Source organism: Ictidomys tridecemlineatus, unplaced genomic scaffold, assembly GCF_052094955.1.
Source record: "Ictidomys tridecemlineatus isolate mIctTri1 unplaced genomic scaffold, mIctTri1.hap1 Scaffold_63, whole genome shotgun sequence".
Taxonomy (NCBI): domain Eukaryota; kingdom Metazoa; phylum Chordata; class Mammalia; order Rodentia; family Sciuridae; genus Ictidomys; species Ictidomys tridecemlineatus.
Genome location: NW_027524348.1, coordinates 27,948 through 46,114, shown reverse-complemented (window position 1 = coordinate 46,114; position 18,167 = coordinate 27,948). Strand labels below are relative to the sequence as shown.

The window sequence follows — 18,167 nt, the reverse complement described above, 5'->3', positions numbered from 1 at the left end:
CACCTGAGTCCTTCCTGAGAGGCCACTTCCTGCTGCAGCTGAGTCCCCTCTCTGGGCTGACAGGAGCTTTGCAAGGTGGGTCAGGGGACAGAAGAGCCATAACCAGGAACTGCATGCGTCCCTTCCACAACCCCCACCCAGCAACCAGCTCTCAGCTGGAAATCTGTCCCTGACTCAAACCGAGGACTTTTCTCTTTCCTCTTCTTCTCCTTGTCCAAACCTTTTTCCTCGCACAGGCTGCATCCTGGAGAAGCTCCCAGCAACTGCAGGCTTTCTGTGTCAGCATCCTGCAGTCTCCATAGGGATGCTGGGGGCAGGATGGAGGAGGCGGGGTTTGGCCTTACAGGCGATGCAGGCAGCAGAACTGCACGTAGACAGGAGTACCAAATGCTGATCTAACATCGCCTACTGATGTGGCAGTCCTGTCATTGAGGCCAAGCCACCACCAGCTTTTTTGTGCAGCGACATCTTTCTTTTCCTCTCGCAGGGCTTGCACACTGCAAGTTGGCCTGGAGGGTCTGTGGCTTTTCATCTCCCCACACTGACTTTCAGAGAAGGCTCTCTCTCTCTCTGCCAGCAAGGCCAGCCTGCTAGGTTCCTCTCCTGTTATACAAAGATCCTTATGCCGCTGTGAACTTTCTGGTGGAGGATATTTGGAAGGAACAGAGGGAAGGAGGGTAGTGGCCAGCTCTTCTCTCCCAAAGCAAAGAAAAGATTTTGACTCTCAGAGTGGTCCCTGGAGTTACATGTGACCCAGAACATCTGGATCTTACCTTTCTGGTTGGATATGGTCTGACATCTGTCAGATGGCCCAAGAGTCCTACCCAGTAACCTCCATTACTTCCCAATATCCACAGCTGATGAGCCACATTGGTATTGTCAGACCCATTTCCCCACAGTGGATTGAAACAGGTTTGAACTTGAGCCAGTCTCAGTCTCCTTCCTAGAGAGCTTAGTTGGGACAAAAGGTTCTGGTTCAGCTTGTACTCTATGGGAGAAATAGCAAACCTTCCAGTCAGGGGAGCTGGAAGGGGTCTGAACCATCTTCTGACTTCACTTCCCATTTGTAAATGAAATAAATAGTTGAAGACCTAAGAGATCATTTGGTTGACCCAAATCCACATGGCCACTATAGCTACTTTATAACAGAGCTGGATCTTGGTGTTCAAAGTGTTAATACAAATATTCTCTTGGCTAAGAGGTAATGAATTGGCAAATAATATCTTATGGAAGCTTATATTCAGCTCAAATTTTGAAGAAATGATATTAATTAGGCACTACATGGTGTTTAGTTGAAACTGCACAGGTCCCAGCATCTGACTGAGCTGGACTTGAACTCTGGCTGTTCTTACTAGCATTTGGACCTTGGGCACATTTTTCACATTTAGGTATTGATTCCTCAACTATGGAATGGGGATCATAGGGCTGGGGATGTAACTCAGCAGTAGAGTGCTTGCCTAGCATTTGTGAGGCCCTGGGTTCCATCCAGCAATGCAAAACAATACAAAACAAAAAATTCAACAAGAAACAAAAAACAACAACAAAAAAATGGGGAGGGGTTTTGTTGTTACAGGGTGTTCTAATGAGGATTAAAGACGCTTTGCAATTAATCTTTGCTTCATAAAAGAAAATAGGTCTTTCTATTTAAATCAATAATATTCTGTATTCCTAGTATTCTATTCTGCAGCTGGTGTGGTTTTGAAATTATTTAGGGCCCTTCTCTCTCTCTCTCTCTCTCTCTTTTTTCAATTCTTCAGCAGCACTCTTTTAGGGAGCTGTTGGCTGCATCTGACAGTGGCATTTAGAAACAAAGGATCTAGTCAAACCAGGCTCTGTAATGGGGAAGTAGACCCCGTCTCCTGATGGGAGGAACTTCCAAGTCACTTTGCCAAGGGTGCATGGGGAACTATTTTGGCAATGGGTTTGCCACAGCCAATGATGTTGGTTTGAGGGATTCTGTTCTTGGGACTTGCTGGACTTCCCCCTTGTGCTCACAGATGGCAGCAGCAGTTCCAGGCCTCCTGTGCTCCCACAGCTGTGATTGAATTCAGGAAGGGACAAGAGTCCTCCTAGGGATCAAAACTTGCGGCTCCCACTAGGACGTGGTTAGGACACTCCCTAACCAGGATCACTGGGAGGGTAGGATAACCATGATGTGTTTATGTATGTATTTGTTTGTTTGTTTATTTATTTATTTATTTATTTATTTTCAACTCTTGAGACAAGGTCTCCTTATGTTGCCCAGGTTGTGCTTGAACTCTCAGTCAAGCGATCCTCCCACCTCAGCCTCCTGAGTAGCTGGGGCTTCAAGCACATACCACCTGCTCACCACTGTGACTCTCAGTGGGAGTCACCTGGCAGGGCTGGGGAGGGACCAGAAATCTGAACAAAACAGGAGATTAGAGATCAAAGAAAACAGAAGCAGGAGTTGGCAGCAGGGCTGGGAATCATTAGGGTGTAGAGGACACTCTACATGGAGGCTGTCTCCCTTTAGTAGACATTGGTCTGCAGCTTAAATGTGCCAGGCCCCATGAAATGGAAAGTAAGCAGGACTTCAGTCTTTGTAGCGAGACTACGTCCTGAGGGCAGAGACAGTGAGCAACTGGCTGTGGTAAGTTACAGTGGTGAGAAGTAGAAATTGGGGGCAGCTTTGGGACTTACACCAGGGCCCAGATCCCACCCAGCTGTTCACCCCTTCAGCACTGATCTCTCACTAAGAGTGATAGAAAAACGAACAATGCAGGAGTCGGGATACAACTAGTTAGTATCTAGTTGAATTATCTAGTTAATATGTAATTAAAGCTGCTTCCAGTTGCCTGCAATTCTGTGCTCTTGGGTAAAAGACTGAATTGAGACATGTGGCTGGGATACAGACCAAAGGGAGGGTCTCTTTTTCTTATGTACCTTAGAACTAAAATCTGTGACCATCTCATTTAGAGGTGACTGCTGGGAGAAAGAGAGAAAGCAAGACCACAAAGTTGCTCTAGGTCCACTTGCCCTGATGGTTTTATAGAGTATGAATCATATGGACAGAAGAAAATATGCTTGGCCCAAGGGACCAAGAACTGAGAAGCAAGCTGGTTATGAAGACAGGTTGAAGGCACAGTAACTCAGTTAACTACTAAGACTTGGTTTGCCAAAAAAAAAAAATCCCCCCCCTTTTTTTTGGCTTGACCTTTAGATTAGGAATTACTCTGCGTTAGAGAACATATAGGGGAAACTAGGAAATACAAGCAGAGCAGGTAGAATCTGCAATGAAACAGAGTCACATAGTAGGTGCTCTGGATTCTTCCTGAGGGCTGGAGGGAATCAGGGAAGGTTCCTCAGAGAAATGACCTCATCAGCAGGGCCTTGGAAGAGGACCTGGAAATTTCAAGGTTGAAAAGAAAATTCTTAATAAAAGAAATGGCTTCAACATATGCATGCTCAGAGCTGGAGAATGAGATAGTGTGTTCAAGGAACTGGGAGCTTGGGGTACAGGAAATGGGAGACAGGGTGCAGGACAGGCTGGAGAATGGGGTTGGATTTTGATGGTGAAGAGCCATGAAGCTACCAGAAGTTGATTCCTTCTCTTAGCCATGGGAGCAAGCAAGAATTTTAAATCAGGGGCAGGACATGCTCGGTACGTATATTTGAATGAAGTCTCCCGCTGAAGGAAAGACAGGAATGGGAAAGATTAGCTGTCCCCTAGGAGCCAAGACTCGCCTAGCCAGTTTCTGGGAGAGGTGTTAGGGTGGTCCACCTGGCCAGGAGGAATATTTTATCACTGACATTATTTATATTTGACATGAAAATAAAAAGTGGTCTGACTTTTGGCCAGTTTTATGATGGTTTTTAAATTCTCTGTGGACAATGTACCCCTATACTCCCTGAGCAGGGGCAGACCCTCAATGCACCCTGCTTGGTTCATAGCAGATGAGGTGGGGTGAGGGACTCTTGCAGGAATCCAGGGAGGAGGGCAACACTCACATGCTAAACATCTGATAGGAATTTGTGGTTGGATGGGCCCAGTGAAGGCTTGGCATCTCAGAGGTGGATTTCAAAAGAACATATGTATTGGGGTGCTGCTGCACCAGGCTGCAGAGAACGTTCTCCAAGAGTTCTGAGGTTAGAAAATTCCCAGAGCTCAGGATGAGGTTGGGATGGCACCAGGGGTGGTTATCGTCATTTGACTGACCTCAGGGACAATATTCTAGATATGAATATATTATCTAACATGTTGTTTACAAGATGAGCCATAGATTGTTGATAAAATCGTATTTATCAATACTTTGATTTAGGAATTATGCTTTTGGTATAAAATCTAACACTGTTCATCAAACCATAGGTCTTCAAAGTTTTCTCCCATTTGCTATAAAATCTATCTTCCTGCATTAAATTATTTTAGTTGTCCATACTTATAAGAGGGTATGTTGATGGGTTCTATTCTGTTCTATTGATGCATGCATCCAGTCAGCTACCAGACTTAATTACTACAGCTAAAAAATTGATGCAAAATGTGGTCAATTGATTCTTCCCCATTTACTTTTTTTTTTTGAAAAATTGCCTTAGCTCTTTCTGTTCCTTTGCCTTTCCATATAAAATTTAAGATATAATTAATTATACATGGAAAAAAGTCTTGCTAAGATTTTGATAGAAATTGTGTTAAATCTATAAATCGATTTGAGCATTGATATCATTATCATCTAGAGTATTTTAATCCAAGAACATGCTACATCTCTCCATTTAATTAGATATACTTTCATTTCTTTCATTATTACCTTGAACTTTTCATCATACAAGCCCTGTTACATGTTCTGTTAGATGTATGCTTACCTGTATCTTGAAAAAGCAGTTGTCAATATTATTGCATTTATAATCACAATTCTCATGTGCCCATTTCCGATGTATAGAAATACAACCAAGTTTTGCACATTAGTCTTGTATCCTGTGATATCACACTTGCTTATTAGGTCAAGGAGTTAAATTTATTAGCTTCTCTGTTGTACCTCATTTTCTTGAGAGGGATTTGGGTCACTGTGAAAAGTAAGAAAATAAATTCTACGTAGAGACCAGGTCATGGGTAAATGTGTCTGAATCATTTTATTTATATGCTTGTGTTTTTGTAAGATGATTTATTGTACATCTGATGACTCCTGTGTGTCAGGTTTGCATTAATGCAAAGTTCATGTCCACCATACATGGTTTTAGGTAGTAAAAAGTAGGAGGTTTGCAGTTATTGTCAACTCTAAGTAATGTTTCTGGGATTCATAGTAGTGATTGGCATCTGACATTTTAGTTCACTCGATGAGCTAAAATCTCAGTTGTTGATTCTTGCTTGGAAATTAGAGAAAATGCTAGCACCAGGCAATTTCCTTCCCCACCCTAAACTGAGGCTCTGTGTACTTTTTACATGGTTGGCTTAAACTCAGAGCTATTTAGGGGAAGTTAGGCTTTCTGGTAGTTCCTTTGCCTCAACTGGTAGTGAACCAAAGCCCAGTAAAATAATTCTCTGTGGTGTGAGACCATAACTGAGGGTTCTAAGTCTAAATGAAGATCAATCCTGGTGCAGTAGAAGAACATAGACTTTGGTATTTTGCTGTCTTGGTTTCGTCTAGCCAGCAGTGTGATTTGGGGTGAATTATTTAAGTTTGTGGAGCCACAGGATTCTCATCTGTGAAACAGAGAAGATAATGTCTATCTCAAAGGATGGATAGATTTATTCATGATTAATTTATTTAAAATATCTTAAACATAGTAACTTATGAATAAAACATAATTATCATTATAATTAGGCTATATTGCTTAGGTTTCATTGGTTCTGTAATTAATTTAGTGCAGTTCTTTATTTTGGTTATAAATGACTAAAAATCTAGTTCAAATAATCATAAAAGGGACTTTGATTAACTCATGTAACTTCATCTAAACTTGGGATAAGGGTACAGTATGTGATCTATGGGGTTTTTGTTTTTTCATTTCTTTTAATGCAGTTTGCTCTTCATGTTGGGTTCCAAAGATGGCAAGATAGCTAATAAATCCAGGCATACATCCTCCCAGGTTCTTGTTCAATAAAAATAGTGTTTGACCTGACAACGCCTGTGATCTGATTTTCATTGGTTAGAAATTCACCTTCTGCTTTTATGTGGATAAATTATTAGGCCAAGGGAATGGTATGCTCCAATTTGACATATCTGGGTTACATGCACACCTTGGATCCAAGGTTGGAGCAGCTTTTACCCCAAGGACTTAGACTGATCATGGAATATGGAGACAATTTCTCTAGGGATTTTGTAATCCATCATGAAACGAAGGGTTAAAATGTTGGGTAGCCAAGAAAGTAATACCCTTTCTTCAAACAAACAAATAATTATAAACAAGTATCTACTGCATCCAGGTTCTTCAATGGCTCTTTCAGCACGAGAAAGATGTCATAGCTTATTCATACCAACACCAAAATAGGAAAAGGAACTTATTCAGACTTTGTGTAACGAATCTCTGTATTCATACATGGACTTGCTACTTCAGATTAAAGGATTACAGAACTACCAAAGAATTTTTTGAATGATTTTTATCTAAAAGTCACTAGTACTTTTTTCAAAATGATAATAGTTTTATTCTGATTATTGAGATATAATATGCATATAAGTATAGAGAGCAAAGTAAAAGTTACCAGTAATCTCACAATCCTGTCAACATCTTAGCATAATGATTCCAGATTTGTTTATGTGTGTATATGTCTTGTGCATCTAAAATATTTAGTTGACATAAAATCAAACTTAAATTTACTTTATTATCTTTTTTTAACTTCCTATATTCTGGATGTCCTTTTGTGTTAATAAATATAGATCATAAAATTATGACTTTAAAGACTACATACATTTGAATAGAAATACCATAACTATTTAACCATCTTCTATTAATTCACTTTTTCAAGATTATAAAGCAATACACTGATAAATATCCTTACCTATACACATTTATCTCTTATCTTGTGAATAAATGTCTGGAAGTAGAATTGCTATGCTGAAGATTGTATATGCCTTAAAGACTTTGACATGTATTACCAAATTGTACTGCAGAGGTTGTATCTATACTGGGTAGGGTTGACAGATAAAATATAAGCTGTCCAGAAATTGATATAAGCAATGAATAGCTTTTAGTATAAGAATGTCCCAAATATTGTAAAATCATCTGAAATTCAAGTGTAACTGGGGATCCTGCATTTTTATTTGCTATATCTGGTGAATTTAAGACTGAGTATCAATCTCTGATTCACAAACCCAATAGTGTTTCTGTATTCTCTAGACCGGGAGTCCCAGGCCTCCAACCTCCAAGTCTGGTCACACATCTAGAGGTGTGTTGGTCCCTTCACTTTCCCTACTGCTGATCTCTAACTTTTCTTATGTCCAAAATATTGGGGAATCCTCACTGCTTCTCATATTAAATTTGTCTGCTCAGACTGCTATACTCGAATATTATAGGCTGGGTGACTTCAACAACACAAATTTATTTTTTCACAGTTCTGGAGCCTGGCAGTCTGTGTTAGCCAGCTTTCTGTCACTGTAACAAATACCAGAGACAATCAATTTATAAAGAGAAAAGGTTTATTTTGGCTCCCAGATTTGGAGGTTCCAGTCCATGATTGGTTGGCCCTGTTGCTTTGGACCTGAGGTGAGGCCACACATCATGGCAGAAGTATGTGGTTGAGCAAAACTGCTCACCTTATCACCAGGAGGTGAAAGAGAGCAAGATGGGGACCAGAACTCCTTTCAAGGGCACACCCCTAATGACCTAGAGACCTCCCACTAGGCCCCACCTCCTGAAGGCTCTACCACCTCCCAGTATTCTCACCTTGGGTACCAGGCCTTTAACACATGGGCCTTTGGGCAACATTGGGCATCCACATGATAGCAAAGTGCAGGATCAAGGTGTCATCAAAGTAGCTCCTGATGAGGGCTCTCTTCCTGGCTTCTCATTGTGCCTTCACATGGCCTTTCTTTCCTCTGTGCATACAAGAGAGAATGAGCTCTTTTTCTCTTCCTTTTTCATGAGAACACCAGTCCCATCAGATCAGGGACCCACCCTTATGACCTCACCTAACCTTAATTAGAGGTCCCATTTACACGGGTTAGATCTTCAGCATTAAATTATTTGGGGGAGTGGAGGGACACAAATATTCAGTCGATAACATATAACTTTAGAAATGTTCTCTCACTGTTTGCTTTCAAAGACTCTCAAGGAATTCATGCTTTTGCTAAAAAAAAAAAGAAAAGAAAAGAAATGCAAAACAAGCAAACTCTGCTTATGAATAGAAGAATAAAATTTATGGGTTAAACTCAGGAAATTAAGGAGGAACTTGACTTAAAGATTTGTAACTTGACTTAAAGATTTGTAACTTTAATAAACTTAATATTTATTTATGTATTTATTTATTTAAAACAATGTATCTCCTAAATAACCTTTCAGAATGCAGAAGTTACCTCGTGGAAACATAAAATCCACACATTGATATGTACATATATATAGACTAGAAAGTATATCAATAACATTAGTAGCCATAAATTATAAACAGTTACAGAACACTGTGGCTTATAACAACAACTGTCCCAAATCCTCACACTGTGGGGTGACTTCAGTTATTATGTCCACTTATTAGATGAGGCCACCAAGTAAGCAAGTGGTTTAAGGCCAAGTTTGTATGACTTCCAAAGCAAGATGTTTTCATTTAGGACATGAATGATTTATTTTTTAGTGTAAAAAAATTTTTAAGTTTTTTGTTTTTTAGATGGCAGAAGTGTGTGAATTATTTATAATGAGTGTATTTTGTGGAGGGTATCAGGAAAAAAATTCTCATCTTAAAAAAACTATAATGGATGAGTATAGAAATTGAGACTAACAGATGGAAGAAATCACCAGCTCTATCTGAGAGTCACGATTCTCACTCCTGAATGTTCTAGCTGAAGGTTTGCGGGGAAGGCGTTAATCTGATGGGCATAGAATCGTTTCTTATTGAATTTATTTCTCATAGATGATTGTGACTGATATGCCCTTAAACATAAGGGTGAGCTGAAGCTTTGAGAGTGTCCTGACAATTTTCCTATGGGTGCTGAAATAAACTGTAGACCTAATTTTTCGCATGTCACAGCTCCACCTCTCTGGGCAGGCAGAGGGCTTGGATGATATATTGGAAGGGAGTAGGAAGTGACACGCCACTCGCAGAAATGGCAGGATGGTGGGGAGCAGTGGTTGGGCCTCACTTCTGAAACAGTGACAGGAAGAGTGAGTGCTGATGGGGCGATGGAGTTGGTCAGTGGTTCACACAGCGTCCAGTAAAGGAGATCCCTCAGATTCTGGTCCTTGACTATCCCTGATGGCATGGCATAGTCCAAGCTCTGGGGAGTGAAGTCCACTACAGATGTGATTCCCACCTGGGCGTGGTGGCACATGCCTGTAATCCCAGTGACTAGGGAGGCTGAGGCAGGAGGATTGTGAGTTCAAAGCCAGCCTCAGCAAAAGCAAAGTGCTAAGCAACTCTGTGAGACCCTGTGTCTAAATAAAATACAAAATAGGGCTGGGGATGTGGTTCTGTGGTTGAGTGCCCTTGAAATCAATCCCTGGTACCCGTAACCCCCCCCCCCCAAAAAAAGATGTGATCCCTACTAGGTAATGCCAGAGACTGATTTGGGGGAAAAGATGGATATTTTAAAAATATATGTATATATATTGTAATATATATAATGTAATATAGTGTAGTGGTCCAGTTGCATTATATTGTAGAATTTTAAAAATTGGGAGTCCCCATGACTAATTACCACTTGCATCTGAAGGAGAGTTATTTTAAAGGAAGATTACCTGGTAGTCTTACTCTTTAAAAGGAATTTTAAAAAATATTGGTTTCTCATATAGTTCTGGATAAAGAGGAAGAAAGAAAAAAGATGAACTTAAACTTATTTTACTCAGCAAAGGGTTAAATTAACATTGGTTTATCAGGTAGTGCCAAATTGCACAGGTAGTGTAAATAAGTGGTGTTCAACATTAAATGTTGAAATTTAGAGCCCCCTAGTGCCCCATCTGATGCTGAGCTTAGAATTGTATGCATTACCTGATGAATGGTCATTCTCATGGTGCCCTTTCTGCCAGTCAGCAACACCAGCTTTATATAACAGTGTATGTGCTGCTGTGCACTGGTGGTTCATGCCGGTAATCCCAGTGACTAGGGAGGCTGAGTCAGGAGGATCGTGATTTCAAAGCCAGCCTTAGCAAAAGCAAGGTGCTAAGCAACTTGTGACACCCTGTCTCTAAATAAAATACAAAATAGGGCTGGAGATGTGGCTCAGTGGGCGAGTGCCCTTGAGTTCAATCCCTAGTACAAACAATGAAACAAACAAACAAAACAAAATAAAAAATTTAAAAAGTATGCGCAATAGTTTGGCTAGTTTCTTGTATATTTACTCCAATTTTATAAAAACAAGGGAAGATACACACATTCACATCCACAACACAAAATCCTTGTGCTAATAGTGTTGAGACAAGATGAAAATCATTAGATTTGCTACAGTGACGAATCTTTAGCTTCAATCAGATGGTCACTGGGGTTCAGCCAGTTGAAGGTATGGTGGATTGTGGAGGAAGGAATTAATTCAAGGTCATATGTGGAATGCTCGAAATATATCATTGATGACTGTGTCTAAAAGGCAAACCTCCTGGGTTTGGTGACACCTCTCCAGGCAAGCAACTACATGCAACACAATCTCCTGCACACTGCATGTCAGCGTACATTTCCAGAATCACGTCTGAGGTTGGCACTGGTGGTATAGAGAGCAGAGGGTGACTGGGCTTTCACAGAAAAGCATGCAGTCTCCATGTTGTAGAATTTTAGGGTAGGGATAAGACAGATGAATGGAAGTTTAAAGCCATGTCATCTCTATTGCTTGTTGAAGTTTTAAAACATAGCTGGAATATAATGAAACAAATGACTTCTTCCATGAAGCTTAGAACTTGGCCTCTCTCTGGAGTGTTTGTGTGTGTGTGTGTATGTGTGTGTGTGCACACATGTGCACGTGTGTATGTGTGTTGGGGATGGGGGGTGGAAACAGATATTAACCCAATAAGTCTGAGTGTAAAACTGCAATTGTGCCAAGTGTTATAAAGGACCAATACCCACAAAAGTGCTATGAGAGCCTAAAATAGGGGAATATAGTTTAATGACATTTTAGCTGACATTTGAATGATGAATAGGAGCTAAGTAGTCAAAGGAGATGGAGTTCGCATTCCAGGCAGAGGGAACAGCATGCCATCCCCTGGGGTGGGGAAACATGGTACAGCAATTGCAGGCATAGAGGTTAAGAGTTTTATCTATGGGATGCCATGGACAGGTTTTAAGCAGATGTGTGTGTGTGTGTGTGTGTGTGTGTGTGTGTGTGTTGGGGGGGTGATAGGATCAGATTTGTGTTGAAAATATCAGTCTGGCCACAGTGTAATAGGTTGGAGGTACAGGATGAATTTGGGTGGTCCATTTATCGAGTTTTGCTAGCGTGCAGGTGAAAGATGGTCTTAGGGCAATAGTGATGCAGATGGACAGAGGTGAGTGAGTTTGAGACTGATGAGGAGGTGAGAGCTACTTCAAGACTCAGGATGGATTGGGGTGGTAGATGAGAGGAAAAGGGGTGGATGAGAAGAGGAGCATGACTTGTAGGCCTTAATTACATAAAGCTGCAGGTACCTTGATCTGTTTGTGTTGCTATAATAAAATACCTGAGGCTGGGTAAAGAGGTGTTTTTGACTCACAATTTGAGAAGCTGAATGATCCAAACAGCATGTCAGCAGCATGCAGGCGAGGGCCCTCCTGGTTGCACCACAACATGGTGGAGAAGTGGAAAGGAAAAATGGCAGTGTGCAGAAGGGCATGGATGATCTCACTCCACAACAACCTTCTCTCCCGGATGTCACTGATCCATTTATGAGGGTGGAGCCCCTGTGACCTAATTACCTTCTACCATGCCCCATTTCATAAGGGTTCCATGCTCACCATCACCCGCCGGGGGACCATGCTTCCAGCCAGTGAGCCTTTGGGAGACATACTCAAACCACATCTGAACATGGGAGTAGGTGACCAGTTGCCATTTCATTTGGAAATTGGTGAAGTACGATTTGGGTGTGTATGGGCTAAAAACTGATCATATTTTTAAAAATTACTTTAATGTTCATTAAGGTAATATTTGAAAATGCTTTGGTGAACCAAACAAGAATATAAGTCTTCTCAGGAAAACCAGCACACCCTCTCTCTCTCTCTTGTCCTTAGCAAGTGCTCAGAGGAGTGTTTCAATTATCTTAACAGTTTTTTTTTTATTTACCTTTGTCTTTCAGTAAATATATATGCTGCTATTTCTTGATTTATTTTTTTCATTTAATGAATACTTTTAAAGCTCCTACTGGGTGCCAGTCACTCTGTTCTATGCAGGGATATCTCGGTGGACAAGTTGTGGATTTAAATTTTTTAAATGTTTAAATAAACCATTACTCTAACCACCTCTTTCTATAGAAGTAGTAACCTATTTACAGAAGTTTATGGATGATAAATAAACAGTGGTGAGGGTGACATAGGGAATATCAGGGATAAAATGCAACCTTAATAAGGAAGTGGGAGAGTGGGGGATGCTACTGAGAAAAAAAAAACTCTGAGAAAAGACCTAAAATACAGGAGGAGGGAGCCCCATGGATACATAGGGAAGAGCACTCTAAGCAAAGGGAACAGCATGTGAAAAGGCCCTGAGGTGGGAAGATGTGATATAATTGAGGAAGAGAACATCCTATGGTCCTCACCTCAGGATCAAAGTAAGTCATGGGAGAGCACTAAGGGTTAAGGTTAGAGTGGTAAGGTGGACTGATAGATCTTTTAGGGCTACTCTTAACACCTTGACTCTGAGAGGTAGAACATTACCTCTTGTGTTTGTCCATGAAGCCATATGTCTTCTACTGCTTTCTCTACCTCCCACATAATATTTTGTTTAAGTCAGTGTTCAGTGTTTATGTCATTATCATTATCAAGTATTATTTTCTGCATTGTCAAGCAGTGCATTATGATAATGTTCATTTAATCTCTTGTAAACATTTTGTTAATAATAGCCTCATTTTCTTCACCTGATTGATTTTCTGTGTTCCTATTTATAATTTGTCCTGAACTCTCCGACTGAGTTCAAAAATCCCTCTAGACACCATTTTTTTGTGACATATCACACTGAATGTATAGAATGCATCACACTGTGGGTTCTTTTATTTCCCCCTAAAATCTTTCATTCTGAAACATTCCATTCTCCCTGTCCATCTTGCCTGCTTTCTCTCTGCCCCAGCACAGCCAGTATCGTGGGAATTTGTTTTCCTTCGCCTCTATGTTTCATTTCTGTTTTCCTGGACTATGTTTCCTTCTTTCTTGATTTATTTCCTTTTAGGGAAGGGAAATCCTCCAGTCAGCTTCTAAGAAAAGGTAAGTAGAAACTAGGGTTTTTAACCTTTTCCTCACAATGCCTCTGTTCAATTCTGAAATTTCATTGATGGTTGGATGGATATAATATTCCAGGATGGATATCATTTTGCCTTGGAATTCTGGAGGCCTCCCTCCTCTCCTTCCTAACTTCCGGTCTTGTCGTGAGATGTCAATGCTTTTCTGATTTCTTTTTAGGTGACCCCCTCCCCCTCAAGTGTTAATGTGTTCTTTTTCTTGGTACTTTGCAATCATGGCTCTGTGCTTTCATGTGGATGTGTTGGGTATAGGCTTCCTGGACAAGATAGAAGATGCCTATTAAATTTGAATTTCAGATAAACTGTAAATAAAGTTTGTAATATTTGGGACATACTTACACTAAACACTTTTCTCTGCTTATCCAAAATGCAAATTTAACTGAGTGTTCTTACTTGTGCTAAAATATGGCAACTTTAGAAGCTTGGCTTTTCATTCTGGAAACTTGTATCTTTTGGTTTGGGGAATTTTTTATGTGTTATTCCTCTAAATTGAAATATTAGTCTAAGATTAAAAGATAACATATTCAATAAGGCAACTAGCCAACTGTGAACCTGCCCTCTTGTGTTCCCAAATAGAATCTCCTTCAGCTCTGTAGCTGTTTCATCTAGACTTGTGACTGTGCTTCCTAATAATACACTTCCATTGCTTTTTAATTTTATTTTTTGAGTCTTAAAAAATCAACTTCCTACTAGGAAAGCTTTTAGCTTTTTTAACACCACCAACCATTACTCTCTATGATATACACAAACACCCCACTATGTAGACCTTCTCAACCCACTATAGTATAAATGTCATGATATTTATTAGCTCACTATTCAGTTCACTTTATTATGACTGTGTAAATATTATTCCTCATTGAGCCACCTAGTGTTCTGTGGTATAATTATTTTTCATTGCTCACATGAGTTTATTTTCCTATGGAATCGCTAAATATCTTCTTTTTATTGCTTAATTTTTTTATATACTTGTTATTGTTTGATGCCCAAAAAGAGGGTGGGGGTTCAGTAAATGTCTCCTGAGCAATGTAAATCTCCTCCTAGTTCATGTGGATGTACCAGGCTAACTTTCACCTTAAACTTGACTTTATCCAATGCTTTCCTTCACCTCTGGACTAGGAAACCACTTGCTTCGATGAGAATAGCATTTTAGGTTGACAATCACCTCCATTATCTTCTAACTCCTTGTGATGCTTTTGGTAAAATCTGATGCCATCCTAATTTCTAGATTTCATGGTCCTGGACTTTGTAGGACTAGTTTTATCCCCTTTAACGGTTGTTCAGTGAGCACTCTTGGTCTAAAATGCATGTTTTTCAACTGTTGAACATTTTTCTTTAATTATTTCATTATTTTTCCCCCATTCTTTTTGCCCATTTTCTTTTTTCTAGAACTCTATTAATCAGACTTCAGATCTCCTGGACTGGTTCTCAAGTTTCTTTATCTTTTCTCTTTTCCATGATAGTTTTGTCTTGATTTCTGGAAGTCTTCCTCCACATTGTCTTCTAGATCTTCAATTGGCATTTAAATTTTGGTTAACGTATTTTTTATGATTTTTAAGAATATCTTTTCTTCTTGGGTGGTTCATGTTTTCAAGACAGTCTATTCTTGTTTCATATGTAAAATGTTCTCTCATTTATCAGGGGATTTAGAATATTTTCCAAGTATTTTTCTGCTTCTGGGATTTTCTGTTTCCCCTGCTTTTCTCTTCTGTTTTGAACTGTTGGAAGCTTTCCTTGGATTTTTGTCCTACGAGGATACCTGTTTATTTTCAAGAGTGGAGTGCTAATAAGCTGGTTGGTGGCTCTGAGTCTGGGCTTGTTGAGTGGTGAGCTCACTGCAAGGTGATGAAGCTGGATCAGGACGTCTTACTGGGGACTTCTGGGAACCAATGGCTGTAGGTCCTTCTCTTTTGGAACTCTTTGTTTCCTCCAGGAAAGATACTGTCTGCCTGATACTGTTCTGGGAGCAGAGCAAGGAAGGTGGCAGACTGTCTCACCACTGAGCACGTGGTCTCTCACATCACAACCTTAAGCCCCCTATTTTCAGTGCACCACCCCAGCCTGTCTTACACAGTGACAGCTGTTCCCAACTCCAGCACTTCTGATCCAGTTTCTCTGCAATAAACGTCTCATCTTTTGGTAGGTTAGTGAATGCGTAGCAGCGTGGCTTTCTGAGATAGAGGAGGAGAGCTGTCTCACTGTGATCATTTTTTGACCCTGCTTCTGTTGTACTGGGTTATCTCCAACTCTGAGCATCTGTGGGTTCCCTGGAGTTAATTAACTTCTATTTCAATGGCATGGCCTAAATCTTGGCCTTCCAAATTCAATGCTGTTCCTTCCATCATCTACTCTCCTGATTTTTATTTTCTTTATTACTTCACCTCTACCTTCCTCTTTGAAAATTATTTTGTTACTGTTATTTTTTGTGGGGCTTTAGGAAGGACCCCTCCCCCATCCATCTTTTTTTTCTTTGTTTTCTGTTTTATTGATACTGGAGATTGGACTCACTCAACCACTGAGCCACATCCTCAGCCCTATTTTGTATTTTATTTAGAGACAGGGTCTCACTGAGTTGCTTAGTGCCTCGCTGTTGCTGAGGCAGCCTCAGCCTCCCAAGCCTCCAGAGCCTCTAGGATTACAGGCTTTTACCACTGTGCCTGGCTCCTGTTTGTTTGTAACCCCTGTGTAGGAGCTGCTGCCTAGTGGTGAGACCAGTTGAAAGCACTGGGTGACATCCTTGTCCTTTCATGGCTAGAAGGTCAGCGACTCTTAGTCCTCGCAGGCTGTCTGCTCTTGCCTTCAATTCATGCTTCAGTGAGGTCCCTCCAGATGTGGGACCCTTGGGCAGGCTCCCAATTAATTGAAATTACAAGTATTAGATATCTTCATCCTGCAGGAGTCCATGGCATAGGCATGATAATAACATCACCTGAAGTTCTTGTGATTCTTCACTTTTCCCAAAGCAGTTTCACAAACACCTGGATCTTGGGCTAGCTCTGCACACTTGAAACACATGTCATTGTCATGCCCGTTTTCACACATGCAGAAACAGAGCTGCAGGTGATGTTGGTTGGTTTGTGTTTAGATAACCACGGGCCTGCTCTTGAAGTGCTCTATGCTAGTGACAGAGACACACACATCTCCTCAGGATTGACAAATGAGGAGTTCCGTACCCAGGGCCTGGTAGAGGCAGGCACCCGACACTTTGAGTTGAATATTTCACTCACTTTCCAATAGAAACCAACCACACTGTGTCATGAGAATGAACACACAGTAGAGTGGCAGGAAATCAGAGAAGAGGGGAGAGATCACTCATCCTGGGGATGGTGGGAGAGGCTCATGGGGGTGGTGGGGTTTCACTGGGTCTGGAGGGGAGGACTGAGGAAGGTAGGCGTGGGAAACAGGAGCACTCTGGGCAGTGGGATAAGGGAGGAGTCAGGCCGTTGCAAGGACTCTTCCAGGGAAGGAGGGTTATTCCTTACTTGAATGCCTGTTGAGGATCAGAGATGTCCCCCTGAGGTATAAGTAGATGACCAGAAGTGTTAGAGGGAGACCAGCTGGGTGGATTATTGAAGGCAGCACTTTGGCAGTCTGGAAGGCAAGCAGATTGCTTGGACTTGATTCTCGGGAGATTAAGGGACTATTCAAGGTAGAGAATTAAGGACAGCAGTGTAGAAAGACAAGTCATGCAGAAATGGCTTCAGGCCACATGTCCAGTAGCTGCTGGTGAGTTGTTGGGTCCAAGTGGGTGGTGGGAGGATGGTCTGAGCAAACTGGGGAGCCCAGGATTAAGGTTCTGATGGGGGAACGGGGGGACACAGTGCCGCTACTGACGAGCCAGGAAAGAAGCTGAATCCTCATGTTTCTTGGTGGCGTCCTCATATGTCCCTCCATCATGTCACTAACTGCACTTCCTTTTGTTCTCCTTCCTTCCTGGCAGAGAAAATGTGGGCATGGTGGTCCTGGAAAGGAGACTGATGCATACATTTGTGGTAGTGGCTGGTCAGAGTAGACCTGAACCCTCAACTTCCCTGGAAGACGAGACCCTTCCTTGGATGACCCTGCCTGAGGGCCCTCTGGAGGCCTTGCACAAGCAGCAACCAGGACAGAAAACCTTGAGATCGGACCCCCTGGAGTCAAAGATGTGGCCCAGAATGTTGGGGTGAGGCTGTGAGGAGGAGGGTGAAAGCTGGTGGTGTGGTCCAAAGAGACAAGGTATGGGGAGGACTGGAGGTTCCAGAAAGTGCATGACAGAGCTGCAGACCCACCCAGGAGCAGGTGGCTGTGGAAAAGTAACAAATAAATAAATGGCAGAGTCTCCGAAGCTGTGTGTTATGCTGCGTGAAAACATCGACTTTCGAGTCCAGCTGACACGTCAAGGGGTTTCAACAAAAGCTGGCAGATAGCCAAGATGCCAGCTGTCCTCAGTACATGTGAGCATGTGCTGGGCACCTGCAGAGAAAGGGCTTGATCCCCCTCTGCAGGTCACTATAGAGAGGGGACATTTTTCAAGAAGGCAAGATAGATCAGCCATGTCAGGAGTTATCTGCCCCTTACCTCTACAGGGTTAGACAAATATCAAGGTTAGAGTTGTCTCTCACGTGCTCTCTCAGAACTGGGGGGACACTGTGTGCAGGGTTTCCTGTGTTCAGAGAGGGCAGCCTTTCTAATCA

The 18,167-nt window shown here is 41.5% G+C and overlaps 1 long non-coding RNA gene across 4 annotated transcripts in view; it reads left to right on the top strand.

Annotated features, from left to right (window-relative positions):
• LOC144374240 (uncharacterized) overlaps nt 1-17,818 on the top strand; it is a 53,478-nt gene extending 35,660 nt beyond the window's left edge. For all 4 annotated transcript variants that reach the window (XR_013433688.1, XR_013433685.1, XR_013433687.1 and 1 more), the window contains one exon: nt 17,435-17,818. This is a non-coding gene — a long non-coding RNA (uncharacterized LOC144374240). The remainder of the gene's footprint in view (nt 1-17,434) is intronic.
• The last annotated feature ends 349 nt before the right edge of the window (nt 17,819-18,167 follow it).